We start from the raw sequence: 13,029 nt of genomic DNA, 5'->3' as shown, positions 1-13,029 counted from the left end.
CACACGGAGACCTCCCCACGAACGTTCGCAGCAGCATGATTCCTAACAGCCGATGGGTAGAAACAGTCCAAATGCCCCTCAAACAATGAGTATGTGTGTGAGCTTCCCGGGGCTGCCGAAACAAATCCCCGCAAACAGGCGACCTCAAACCATGGAAATGTACTGCTCACACTCCGGAGACCAGATGCTCCTCCGGGAGCTGGAGCAGGGAAGCTTCCTTGCCTCTCCCAGCCCTTGCTGGTGGCCTGCCATGCTCGGCATTTCTTGGCTTGGGGCTGCGTCACTACAGTTTCTGTCTCTGCTATCACATGGCCGGCTTCTCTCTGCGTATCTTATCAGGACACCAGTCATTAAGGGCTCAATCCCCAGTATGACTGTATTCAACTAGTTGCATCTGCAAACCACCCCATTTCCAAATAAGGCCACATTCTGAGGTACGGAGGGTTAGGATTTCAACATCTCCTCCTGGAAGGACACAATTCAACTCATAACAATGTTCTATCCGCACAAGGGAATACTCTTCAGTCCTAAAAGAGCCTAAAACACCAACACCTGCTATGACATGCAAAGTCTGGAAACATGATACTGAGGGAAAGAGGGTGAACATAGAAGGTCCCATGGTGTGTGATTCCATTTATGTGAAATATGCAGAAAAGGCGAATCCAGAAAGGCAGAGTAGATTCAGGGACTGGAGGGACGGAAAGAATGAGGAGGGACAACTAGCAGGTCTGGAGTTTATTTTTGGTGTGATGGAAGTGCTCAGGAATTTAATAGTGGGAACGGTTATACAGCCTTGTGAATACACCAAAAACCAGTGGATTGTGTACTTTAGAAGGGTGAATTTATGTCAATTATATCTCAACAGGAAAAAAAAATGACCTTGTTAAGGGGGTAAAAAACAAGTCACAGACTTAGAATATTTGCAAACCACTTATTTAGCAAAGGACTTGTATTTCGATTATATTTAAGAAGAACGCTCAAAAATCCATTGTAAGAAAAAAAATTGAATTGGAAAATGGGCCAAAGAAACAAAAAGACATTACACTGAAAAAGATAAAACAGATGGCAAACAAACACATGAGAAGGGTTTGTCAATATTAGCCACTGGAGAAATGCAAATTAAAACCACCATGAAATATCACTACACACCTACCAGAGTGGCTAAAATAAAACGTAGGGACGCCCCCCAAAGCTGGTGAGGACGTGGAGTAACTGGATCCTGCATACGTTCCTGACAGAAACGTAAAGCAGGCCAGCCACTCTGGAAAATTATTTGACGATTTCTTACAAAACTAAACATGCACTTACCATACAACCCAGAAATCACACTCTTGGGCATCTACCCAGAAATGAAAACTTACGTGTACACAAAAATCCATGCAAATTGTTCATAGCAGCTTTATTCATAATGGCCCCAAACTGGAAGCAACCCAGTACCCTTCAAGGAAACCGTTATATCCACCACGAATGCTACTTAGCAATAAAAAGGAACAAACCGTTGATACACATAATAACTTTTATGAATCTCAAGGGAATTATGCTGAGTGGAGAAAAAAAAAGCCAATCTTCCAAAGTTACATGTTCTAGGATTCTATTTATATAACATTCTTTAAATGATCAAATGATAGGGAGGGACAACAGATGAGTGGTTTCTAGGAGAAGGAATAGAGGTGGGTGGTGTGACACCATAAAGGGGCAGCATGAGGGGGATCTTTGTGGTGGCGGAGCAGTTCTGTGTCTTGATTGTGGTGATGGTTACCCAGATCTACACATGAGATAAAATTACATAAAACTGCACACACACACACCACATGTAAGTGGTGAAACTGAGTGAGTTCTACAGCTTGTACAAGAAATATCAATTTCCTGGGTACACTGTTGTACTATAATTATCCATGCTACCACTGGGGAAAACCAGATGTAGTACATAGGGCCTCCCTGCATATATTTTTTTGCAATTTCTTGAGAATCTACAGTTTGTTCGAAATAAAAAGTGTTTTAAAAACAGATCATTTATTGAGGCACTTGGGTGGCTTAGTGGTTGAGCATCTGCCTTCAGCTCAGGGTGTGATCCTGGAGAGCTGGGATCGAGTGCTGCGTCGGGCTCCCCATGAGGAGCCTGCTTCTCCCTCTGCCTGTGTCTCTGCCTCTCTCTGGGTCTCTCATGAATAAACAAATGAAATCTTAAAAAAAAAAAAAAAACAGATCATTTATTTACAAAAAACATTGAGCAGCCACTACTGCCTGAGCACTAACCAGTCGGAACAGAGCCCAGCCATGAACAACCAGTGTGGCCAGCCCCGTAATGGGCCTGTCTGCAGCGCACAGACCCCAGGGTGAAGCCAAATGAGGCATCAAATGTGTCATGGAAGGCTGCATCCCTTTAAGATCCTGTTTATTTTTTAAAAGCTAGAAACCATGAGTCGGTATTTATTGTTATGAATATATTATCAATGATACCTCTGGGTAGTGGTATTACAGGTATTACAGGTATTTGATCTTTTTTTTCTTTCCTGTATTTTCCCTGTATCCCCACAGTAAATCTGAATGCACTGTTTTTATAAGAAGAAAAAAATAAATTACGATGTCAGTTTTCTTTAGTTGAAGGTCACAGAAAGTAACGCAAATGAATCTGAACAAAAATGAGTCCTAGGGAAAAAAAAAAAAAAAAATGAGTCCTAGGAAGGATGTTGAGGGCTGAGGTAAAGAGGGAGATTTGGCCACCTAACATCCTTCCTCTCTCTCTCTCTCTTTCTCTCTCCTTCTCTCTCTCTTCCTTCCTAACAGAAAACTGGTTTATTCAGGGTGGGAATGTGTCCAGTTAAACTGTACCTCCCAGCTTCCCTTAAAACTCTGGGTGACATGTGACATTGTTATGGAGGACCAGGTATAAATGAAAGTCCACTGGGCTCAAATTCTAGGAAAGTTCTTGGTTTTTTGTTTTGTTTTGTTTTGTTTTGTTTTGTTTTGTTTTAAGTGGCTGACTGTGCTGGCAATGCCCTTTTGTCCCTCCTCCCTCCTCATCCCTCCTGTATGGAATATCAACATGATGGCTGGTCCTGCAGCAGCAGTCATGACATTGTGAACTTGAGGATGGAAGCCACACACTGAAGCTTGTTGGAGAAGAAAGACAGGAGGAGTCTGGGACAGTAGTGACTCTGTGGAGCCATAGAGCCAACCAGCTGCCTGTCTGATATTTAAACCACCCTTTTTCCACTGCCTGCAAACTTCTTGAGCAATTCTGGACTCCCAGGACTGACAAGAAGCTGGAGAACCAGGCTTGAAAACAGGCATGAATGTAGGCAACTCAAGAGTTAAGAAGCAAGAACCACACCCACAAGGTTATGGGTGTCTCCTCACCCGCCTGTGAAGATCCTCCTCCTCCAGGGAACATTAGTAAACAGTCACCTGTGTCTGAAAGCAAACCACATCCTTTCCTGGAAGCTAAGCTATAGGCTGGGAAAAGGAGAAAATTACATAGGTCTTTCAATTTGCCTTCTAAAAGTCCCCCTTTGGAGATTCTGCTTGCTTATTGTTATAATGCTTCCAGGAGAAACTCACCTTCTCAGTGCCTCAAATAAAACCTAAATTATGAATAGATGTGCTCGCATGTCTCCATATGAAAGGCTTCCCCTCCATGCTGCACTGTAAGCTCTGGGCAGCTGCATGTGCTCAAACCCCAGCAGCTAACCCTTGCCAGCACAGAGGCCCAGGAAAAGTGACGAGGCCTGCCTCCGGCAGAGAGCTAGCTGGAAGTACCGTGGGCTACATCTAAATATGGTGTTCCACGAGGGTTCCACGAGGAAGAAGAGGTTTATTAGCAAAGCCCTTTGGAGCTCTAGAAATCCCATCTCCTTTGGTGATCATCAAAAATCTAAGAGTCACCTAACCCTACAAAGCATGGAGCCCTCGGTTTGGCACATCTTAAGATGAAAGAAAGTCCCATAAGAAGGGGCATGGAAGAGAAGTCCACTTATTTCACAGCCTCTTTGTTCTTTTGCTGGGGTCTGTTTCCAGAGGAAGAAGCATCCAGCTGGGTCTAGTTTGGGTCTTGTGGCGGAGGGCTAGCACCTGAATGATAAACCCTACCCACTGCCTCTGAACTATACCCAGTGGGAAAGAGACAAGTGAGCCCTCAAGCAAAATCAGAGGGAACGGGTAACTGGGAAATACACACTCTCTTAACTTTTAAATAGATAAAAATTAAATGCTCAAAAGATAAATTAATTTTTTTTATATTTTTTTATTCATGAGATCCACAGAGGGAAAGGCAGAGACATAGGCAGAGGGAGAAGCAGGCTCCCCATGGGAAGCCCGATGTGGGACTACATCCCAGAACCCCAGGATCACAGCCTGAGCCAAAGGTAGACTTTCAACCACTGAGCCACCCAGGCATCCCAAAAGACAAATTAATTTAAAACTTCCACTTAAAACTTTTTAAAAGAAAAAAACCAAAGTTCCAGGGAAGGGAAGTGATGCTCAGATGGCATATCTGTGATTTATGAGTTCAAATTTCTAGGCCCAGATGAATCCTTTGCTGAAATCAACCTGAACAATTCTGTGATTCTCTCAGGTCACGCGAAGATGAGTGAAGTGGTCCCTGGCATTGACAAGTTCCCAGCCCAGAGAGGGAGCAAGAGATATAAGTGACAAACCATAAGGTGATTCTAAGACCTATTAAAGGTACCTGGCAAAAGCACCATGAGAGAAGAGAGAAACTGAGCTAATTTTGACCCTGAAGACCAGAGAAGGCTTCCTGAAAGAGGAGGTGACACTTAAGTAGAAGATGCGGATGAAGACAGAGACTTGGGCCAGAGGATGGGGAGTTTTGAATGTTGTGCTGGACTTTCTTGTGGAAAATAGAGTGTCTCTGAAAGTTTTTGAGCAGAGGGATATAATATGATCTTATCTCATCAGGAGGGTAGAGATTAGATTGCCCCAGTGGGAGAAGTTAAAGGTCAGGAGACCAGTAAGAATGTGGTTGCAGTAATTCAAATGAGCAATGATAAGGGGCTATTTCAGAGTCCAGGGAAGCTGTGGTAATGATGAGAAACCACATTCCAGGGAACAAGAGTAGGCAAGTCTTGATGAGTAATTGGACGTCATTGGGGGCGCGGGGGGAAGCATCAAATGGAAGATAATGCAAGATTTCTGTCTTGGGTGATCTGATGAATAGCGATGCTATTAGCCAATCTTGAGAGCTCGGGAGCAGTGTGAAGGGGAAGACGACGAGGTTGATTGGGGTCAGGTAGGGTTTGAGATGTGTGAGAGACGCCCCGACAGAACCGTTCTACAAGTAGCTGGAAATCTGAGTCCAAAACTCAGGAAGAAAGTCTTGGTGGTCATTGCCTTGGAGCCCTGAAATATGGGCTGCCTTTTGTTTGGTTATTTTTAGGATCCTTAGTAGATATGTGTTACTTTTATAGTGACAAAAAATAATATGCTGTGTTTTAAGAAGAGCTAATGCAGGAGCCAGGCTGGATTCTGGGACATCGGGAGCATCACAGACGCCTTTGCAGAACTGGCATCAGTTCAGTACAGGGCCAATCGACAGTTACTGAGCACATGCTCTTTGCCAGGCTCTGGGGGCGCTGCAGCGAACAGGACAGTGACCGTGACAGATGTAGCCCCCATCCTCAGAGAGCCCCGAGGAGTGGGAAGGTGCCAGGAGAGGAGAGATGAACATCTGTCCCTCTCTGCAAGAAAAGCAAGGAAAGGCAGATTCTAGAAGCCGCAGAACTCAACGCCTGGCTGGGCAAAAATTCTGAAGTCTTGTAAAGCCTAGGACAAGAAGGCACAAGTGGATGGTCCGCCTGGATCCACGGAGACCATTCATACCAGAGGAAGCTTATTTGCCTTCCTGGGAGGAGACTAAAGAGACCATGTGTCTGGGGTTCAGCCAGACCGTTGGCAGAGGTCCTCAGGAGGCTCCCGTGGGTGGGCTTGACAAATATGAGCTGAGACGAGTCAAGTGAGACAGATTCAGGAGAGGCCGAAGGACCAGACGCAAAGTTTTGATTAATGGGTTGATGTCAAGCAAGAGAAAGAGTCTTGAGACCCACAGTTCTCCTTGTGACCCTGTCCTGTTTATCATTAAAAAAACAAAACAAAACCAGGAAATAGGTATCAGCTCAGGATAAAGAAGAATTTAAGCAATCTGAAAAAAGAAATAGTAGACAATCCCATCACCGGGTATGTGGGAACAGCCCCCATGACCACCTTCCATGGATGTGAGGTCCTGGATGAAGGGCGTAGTGACATCCTTTCCAAATCAAGCATCCTTCCTGTCTGGAAGCAGCCTCTAGACACGTCACCCAGAACCACCTACCCCACCCACCATCTCGGCAAACTCAACATTTCTGCAAGTGAGCTCACCCTGCGAAGGTGGCAGGGTTTGGTGGGAGGCACAAGATCTTTGCAGCCAGTTGAACCTGGTTGCCATCCAGCTGTCCAAATGTGTTCATGTGAGAAAAAGCACTCACTCCTGCCCTCCCTCAGCCTCAGATTCTGCATCTGTAAAAGGCAGACAACACCTACCTCACTGTTTCGAGGGTTCGGTAAGGACTATTGTGTACTTTAAGCACCCAGACCCACCATCTATCTGTGCCAAGTACTCTGAGAGGCTGAGTATCCAGCAGAGGGATCACATGCACACAGGCCATTAAAATGGGCAAATAAGCTAAAGAACATATGATTCCAAACTGAAGGAGAGACCTGGGGGAAGCGGGAGGCAGTCAGAATACACCTCTCTGAGCTTAAAAAAAATAATCCGTGCAGAGCTTTTCAAGCATAGCACACAGTAGGTGTCTAATAAATGACATTCTCTTTCTGTGTACCACCTATCCTCTAAATGGTATGTTAATCTGCTCCAGCTGCCCAAACAAAGTGCCACAGACTGGATGGCTTCAACCACAGAAATATATTTTCTCCACAGTTTTGGAGGCTGGAAGTCTGAAATCAAGCCCAGCAGAGCCCATTTCTGGTGAGATCTCGCTCCCTGGCCTGCAGATGGCCATCTCCTTGCCGTGACCTTTCGTGACAGAAAGAAGCCCTCTAAAAGGACACTAAACATATGGGATCAGGGGCCACCCATGAATTAATTAACTTTAAATTCTTCTTCAGAGGCCCCATGTCCAAATACAGCTACACTGAGGGCCAGGCTCGACGGATGAATTTCAGAGAGACACAAGGATCTGTCCATAACCAATGGGCAGCTGCACCTCATGACACCCCAATTTCCAGGGCACACGGGCAAGCTGCCACTCCCTGGAGTCCCTCACCCAGGCCTCTCCCTCCTCTCTCCAGCTGGTGAACTTGGTGGTGAACACTTACCACTTATTGACTAACATAGTATCATGATATCTAACACTGATCAACTGTTTGCTACCTGCTGGGCTAAGTATTTCCCATGTGTTCATTCACTCAATACTCACCAGAACCTGTGAGGTGGGTCCTGTGACTCATCCCCTTTCAGGGAGCCCAGGCCCCACTGGGAGGAGGGCCGTCCCCACCAGGTCCCATGGGAAAGTCGTGCAGGATTTTAACCCAGGCCATCGGCCCCCATGCACCCAGGGAAGTAGCTCTGTCCTGCCCATCTGTCCAGCTGAGGAGTAGGTCAGTGAAATGCCTGCCTTCCCAAAACCTCCATTTGTCTTGAAGTGTTAAGGAAGAAAATTCTAATAATTTAGCTGGTAATTCAAAACATTATTTTTATGCTAAACATGCCTCTATCACAAAGTAGAATGCAAAATGTATGAGCATTTTTAAGATAAAGCTGGAAGTTTCAGGGGAATTTCGGTAAGGTGGGCCCTGAGGTGTTCTTTCTCTTTTCCCTCAGGGTAGTGGGGTGGATGAGCCAGAGAGACCTGGCTCCCTGCTGCCAGCATCAGCCTTGCTGCCCACCTCACTTTGGGACTCTTGTCCACACTGCCCTCACCTGCCACCTCCTCTCCCCTCACCTGCCTAGGCCACCTCCATTCCTCCCCAGCACCCCACCCTCTTCCCTCTGAACTCCACAGAAACACACACACACACACACACACACACACACACACCCTCCAGCACCTGTTTGCCACTTCCTAAACCACACTGGCCTATTCTTTGTCTTTTCCTGCCTAGTTTCCAATCTTTTTGATAAAATCGGTGGTTCTTTGCAGACAAGAGCCGGACTGTTGCTTCTCCACATGACCTCGGGACACATCTCACACATGGTGCACACTCAGGGAACATGTGCTTATTATTTCGGAGGTGGATATTTCCTCAAAATTTGGGGCCATTGCTGCAGAAACGCTTATGTGCTTTCTGAGTGTCACAATGTCCCATAAGTTCTAGCTTTGATTGGCTCAGACTAGTTTGAACTAGCGATAAGGGGAAAGTATAGGGAAATCTGCCATTTGTACAGACATGCATATGGTTTGTCTCAAAGTCACTACGTGTGCTTCCTGCCCACCTGTTCTGCTGTGGAGCTACTTATCTATCCCTTAGATCTTGCCTCCTAGATGAGGTCACAGCACTCTTATATCTGCCCTGAGCACCAGGAAGCTCTCCTCTGTAGCACTTACTCATAGTTTACATGGATATGGGTGAGGCTTGCTCTCTGTTTGTTTTCTTTGCATTGGATCTATGTCCCCAGCACTTAGCAGGCTGCTTGTCACACAGTAGGCAATTCAATTAATGCTGACCAAATATCGAATGCTCCCCTGTTCTGGCCGATAAACATGAACCTCCTGCCAGCGTCCACCTAAATTGTCCTATCAGAGGATGGCTCAGGGAGGGGCGCTTGCTTCACACTCCCCACATGGCCAGGAAACCAGGTCTCAGGGCTGGAACCTCGCGGAGAACTCCAGGCCAGTTCTGGTGATCACAGGGGGACCTAGGGCACCTCTGTCAGTCCAGGAGGAGCCGCTGGGTCTTGCAGCTATGGCCTTGTTCAATTCTCATCCTGCACTGCCATCTCCAGGGCACTGGAGCGCTCTTCAGGATTATCGAAGGTGCCGCAGACTTGACCAGCAAACACAAAATCACCCTCCTAATAGGGGCTTTCAATCTGAGAAAGGTCAGGACACTTAAGAAACATTCACTCATCATTACTCTCCATTTGGCGGCGGTGGAGGGATGGGCAGTTGTTCAGAGTTACCAGGGACAGAAGCCAGAAGCCCAGACATCCACTGCCCATCCCCTCCAGTATGAGCTGGTGAGACCACAGGGCCAAGACAGGGGGCAGTACCCTACATCGGTGCTTATCCCAGGGTAACGAGCCTGGCAAACTCCTGGGACCTTGTCACATGCCACCTCCAAGGCAGTGGGCCAGGGTGGAACCTGACATTTCTAGCAAAACCCCAGGGATCCCTGGGTGGCGCAGCGGTTTGGCGCCTGCCTTTGGCCCAGGGCACGATCCTGGAGACCCGGGATCGAATCCCACGTCGGGCTCCCGGTGCATGGAGCCTGCTTCTCCCTCTGCCTATGTCTCTGCCTCTCTCTCTCTCTCTCTGTGACTATCATAAATTTAAAAAAAAATTAAAAAAGATCTAGCAAAACCCCAGATGCTGTGGTCTTATGCCACAGTCGACCCTTGATAGTCAAAATGTGATCCAACAAACATCAGCACCCACATCAGCATCACCTGGAATATTTCTGCTACTCAAAATGCAGTCCTGTTTTGGCAGTGTCCAGATCACCCGGGAGCTCATTAAAAACAGAACCTTGGCCCCACCCCAGACTTCCTGCATTTGATCCAGTTCCCCAGGTGATTCACAGACACAGTCAAGTGTGAGATACTCTGTTCTAGAATGCTGGTCCTTGGGTCCATCTACATGTTGAAACAAACTGTGGGGCTTTTTAAAAAAATGCTGTTGTGGGAATTCCTAGAGACCCTAATTTATTCTCCATTGGGTGCAACCTGCCTATCAGGAATTTTTTTTAACTTCCCCTGTCATTCCAACATCAAGCAAAGTTTGAGGGCTTTGCTTTATATTAGAATATTTTCTCAGTGTTTTATTTTTTAAAAAGGGTCACGTTCTGGGTGCTAGATACCCTCACCATTCCAGGACTGTTGTAGATTCTAGGCTCTTCATCTATCTTGCATGTTAACCAATATTTGTATAGGTTCCTGTTATCTTGCAATATTGTTTATAAGGTTTGCTGAAATACGTATTGAACTTTGTTCCTTGGGCTGTCATGAAAAGATAAAACACAAAAAAATATATTGTATTAAATTTTACTAATTTTTTTCTTAATATATATTGGCATTTCTTTTCTCCAGAGAAAATGACCAACTAGCACATGAAAAGACACTCAACATCATTAATCATTAGGGAAATGCAAATCAAAATACAAGGAGATACCATGGATGGATATAATTTTTTAAAATGGAAACTAGCGAGTGCTACTGAGGACGTCCAGAAATTAGAACCTTCCTACATTGCTGCTGGGAATGTGGAAAGGTGTGGCCACTGTACGAAACAGCCTGGCAGTTTCTCAGAAAGTTGAAATGGAATTTCCATGTGACCCAGCAATTGGCAAGTCCCAGCTGTATACTTGAAAGAATTGAAAACAGGGCCTCAGATACTTGTAGGTACATGTTCACAGCAGCATTATTCTTAAGAGCCAAAAGGGAGACACAACCCAAGTGTTTATCCGCAGATGCATGGGTAAGCAAAATGCAGTTTATCTGTACAATGAAATATTATTTGGCTACAAAATGGAATGAAGCATTGACACGTGCTGGAACATGGATGAGCCCTGAAAACATGCACTCAGTGGAAGAAGCCAGATAGACACAAAAGAATATTGTATGATTCCATATTCATGAAGTATCTAGAATAGGCAGTCCCAAGGACACAGTCATGTGTTCATACGTCTCTTCAAAAAGCCATGAGCTCCCAGAACCATACCATGACTTGCCTGGATATCCTCTAGGCCTATTGCAAAGTGAGTTAGGGTCCTTCTTAAACTTGATTTGGTCATGGAAGTTTCTTGTGTCTTCGTTTTCAAAGAGACAAAATCATTCCTACAGGTTTTACACATTTTTTTTAGTTTATTTCTGGGTGTCTTCATTTATTTTGCATGGCAAAAGGGATCTTTTCTTTCATTGTATTTTCTGAAGAGCTGCTCCTTGTATATAGGAATACTACTGATTTTTAAAAAAATACCCACCCATCGTATGGTAGGTTTCTAGGTATGGCTCATGCCATGGCCAGAAATTTGAGGTGAGTTCCTTATTCCAGTCCTTTCCAAGCTATGTGCAGTGAAGGACCTGGCTTTGGGCCTCTTCCTGATGCGTTTGTAAAACAGATGACAAGTCCACAAGATCCACTCTCAGATGTCATTAAAATGTCAAATTCCTACAGAAGTTTCTAAATGTTTATTTCCAATGTCTGTACTTTTTGGTCACGGAGCTGTAAGCAGTTGGCGGACCAGGAGTGGTCTGCAAGCTCACTCTGCATGTCATTGCTTTACTCTTCTCTACTGTCATTAGATGTTGCAATTCCACACCTGCAGCTCCTTCTCCAAGCTCAGGTACCAACATCCAGGAACCCTGGGTCAGTAAGTTACATAGTACCTAGTCTGTGTGTGTGCGCGTGAGAAAGAGAGAGATAGACTTGTTATGACCAGAACAAAAGGAGGAAGAAAGGACAAAAGTCCAGGAATAGATATTTAGGGATATTGATTTTGGAAGTTATATATAGAGAAATACAGATATGGATACAGGTTTTCTCCAAACTTGGAAGACAAAGAATGGGAAGAAGCTTGGCCAAAACTAAGGTTTTAAAATTCTGAGCAGGGCAGCCTGGGTGGCTCAGCGGTCTAGCGCCTGCCTTCAGCCCAGGGCATGATCCTGGAGTCCCCGGATCAAGTCCCACGTCAGGCTCCCTGCATGGAGCCTGCTTCTCCCTCTGCCTGTGTCTCTGCCTCTCTATCTCTCTCTCTCTCTCTCTCTCTCTCTCTGTGTCTTTCATGAATAAATAAAATCTTTTAAAAAAAACTTTAAAAAAATAAAATTCTGAGCAAATTATAAGTTGGTGGGCATGGGAAATAAGTTTTTAAAAATAGATCCTTCAGTTAAGATGTCTTGCCTTACGATTACATTAGGGCAACAAGAGGCATTAATGGCCTAATTGCTCCTGCTGGAGCAGAAGTGCTCCCACATCTGGGATCCCGTGACTATATGATGGCCACCATGTGTCTTACAAGGTTTCAAGGCCCACTCAGGACCATGACTCTGCTGGCAGGGGAACAGGTCACATGAAGTATATGGAGGCCTGGGGATTTGTCCCTGTGAGATCCTCAGGATCCACAGCCCCGCTCGCTTTTCCCACCTTGCCAGCCAGCAGTGATAGACCACTTGTGGGCACCCTGCTGGATGCTCTTCATTCTAAAATCCACCACTGGTGCCAGTAAGGAAGGAGCTGCCACCAAAGGGTGTGATGTAAACACACACATTTGAGTAAGAATTCCTCACCAGAAACCAGTAGGACCCCACAGCCAACTGAAGCCTCGGACTCACCACCTCTTTAACCCATAAACAAGCTTGCATGAATCCAAAGTTGAATCCACAGATTCCTTCCACAGGATTTACGGAGCACTTCTGGTGGGTAAGACCTGGTTGGATGCAGCAAGCATGCCTCTGCATGGGAGCAAGGCGGCTCTCAGAAGAGTGCAAAGCGCAGTTAACCACCGTTCAAGGCTCTGAAGATAATGAGACAGGACCATGAACAGACAGCTGTGTGCTACTTGAGGAGAAGACTGTTCTCTGAGGAGACATCTCAGCTGAAACTGGGTCCAGAGGACTTGGATCCTGAAGCCCTGTTCCTTAAGGCTGGAGCAGAGGCTGTGGGATGGATACGGGAGAGAGGACCCTGCACTGCTGTCTGAAGTCCTCACTCTTAGCTCCAGGCCCTGCTCTGCTCTACAACCTTGGCCTAGTCACTTTACCTTAGGCATTATTTTCTCCATCTGTAAAAGGAGCTAAGATCACCTGTGTAGTGATATTAAACATGGCTCCAAAAATCATGGACACTCCTCCCCTCA

Source organism: Canis lupus, chromosome 6 (genome assembly GCF_011100685.1).
Source record: "Canis lupus familiaris isolate Mischka breed German Shepherd chromosome 6, alternate assembly UU_Cfam_GSD_1.0, whole genome shotgun sequence".
In the NCBI taxonomy this organism is placed as follows: domain Eukaryota; kingdom Metazoa; phylum Chordata; class Mammalia; order Carnivora; family Canidae; genus Canis; species Canis lupus.
This window is presented reverse-complemented; position numbering follows the sequence as displayed.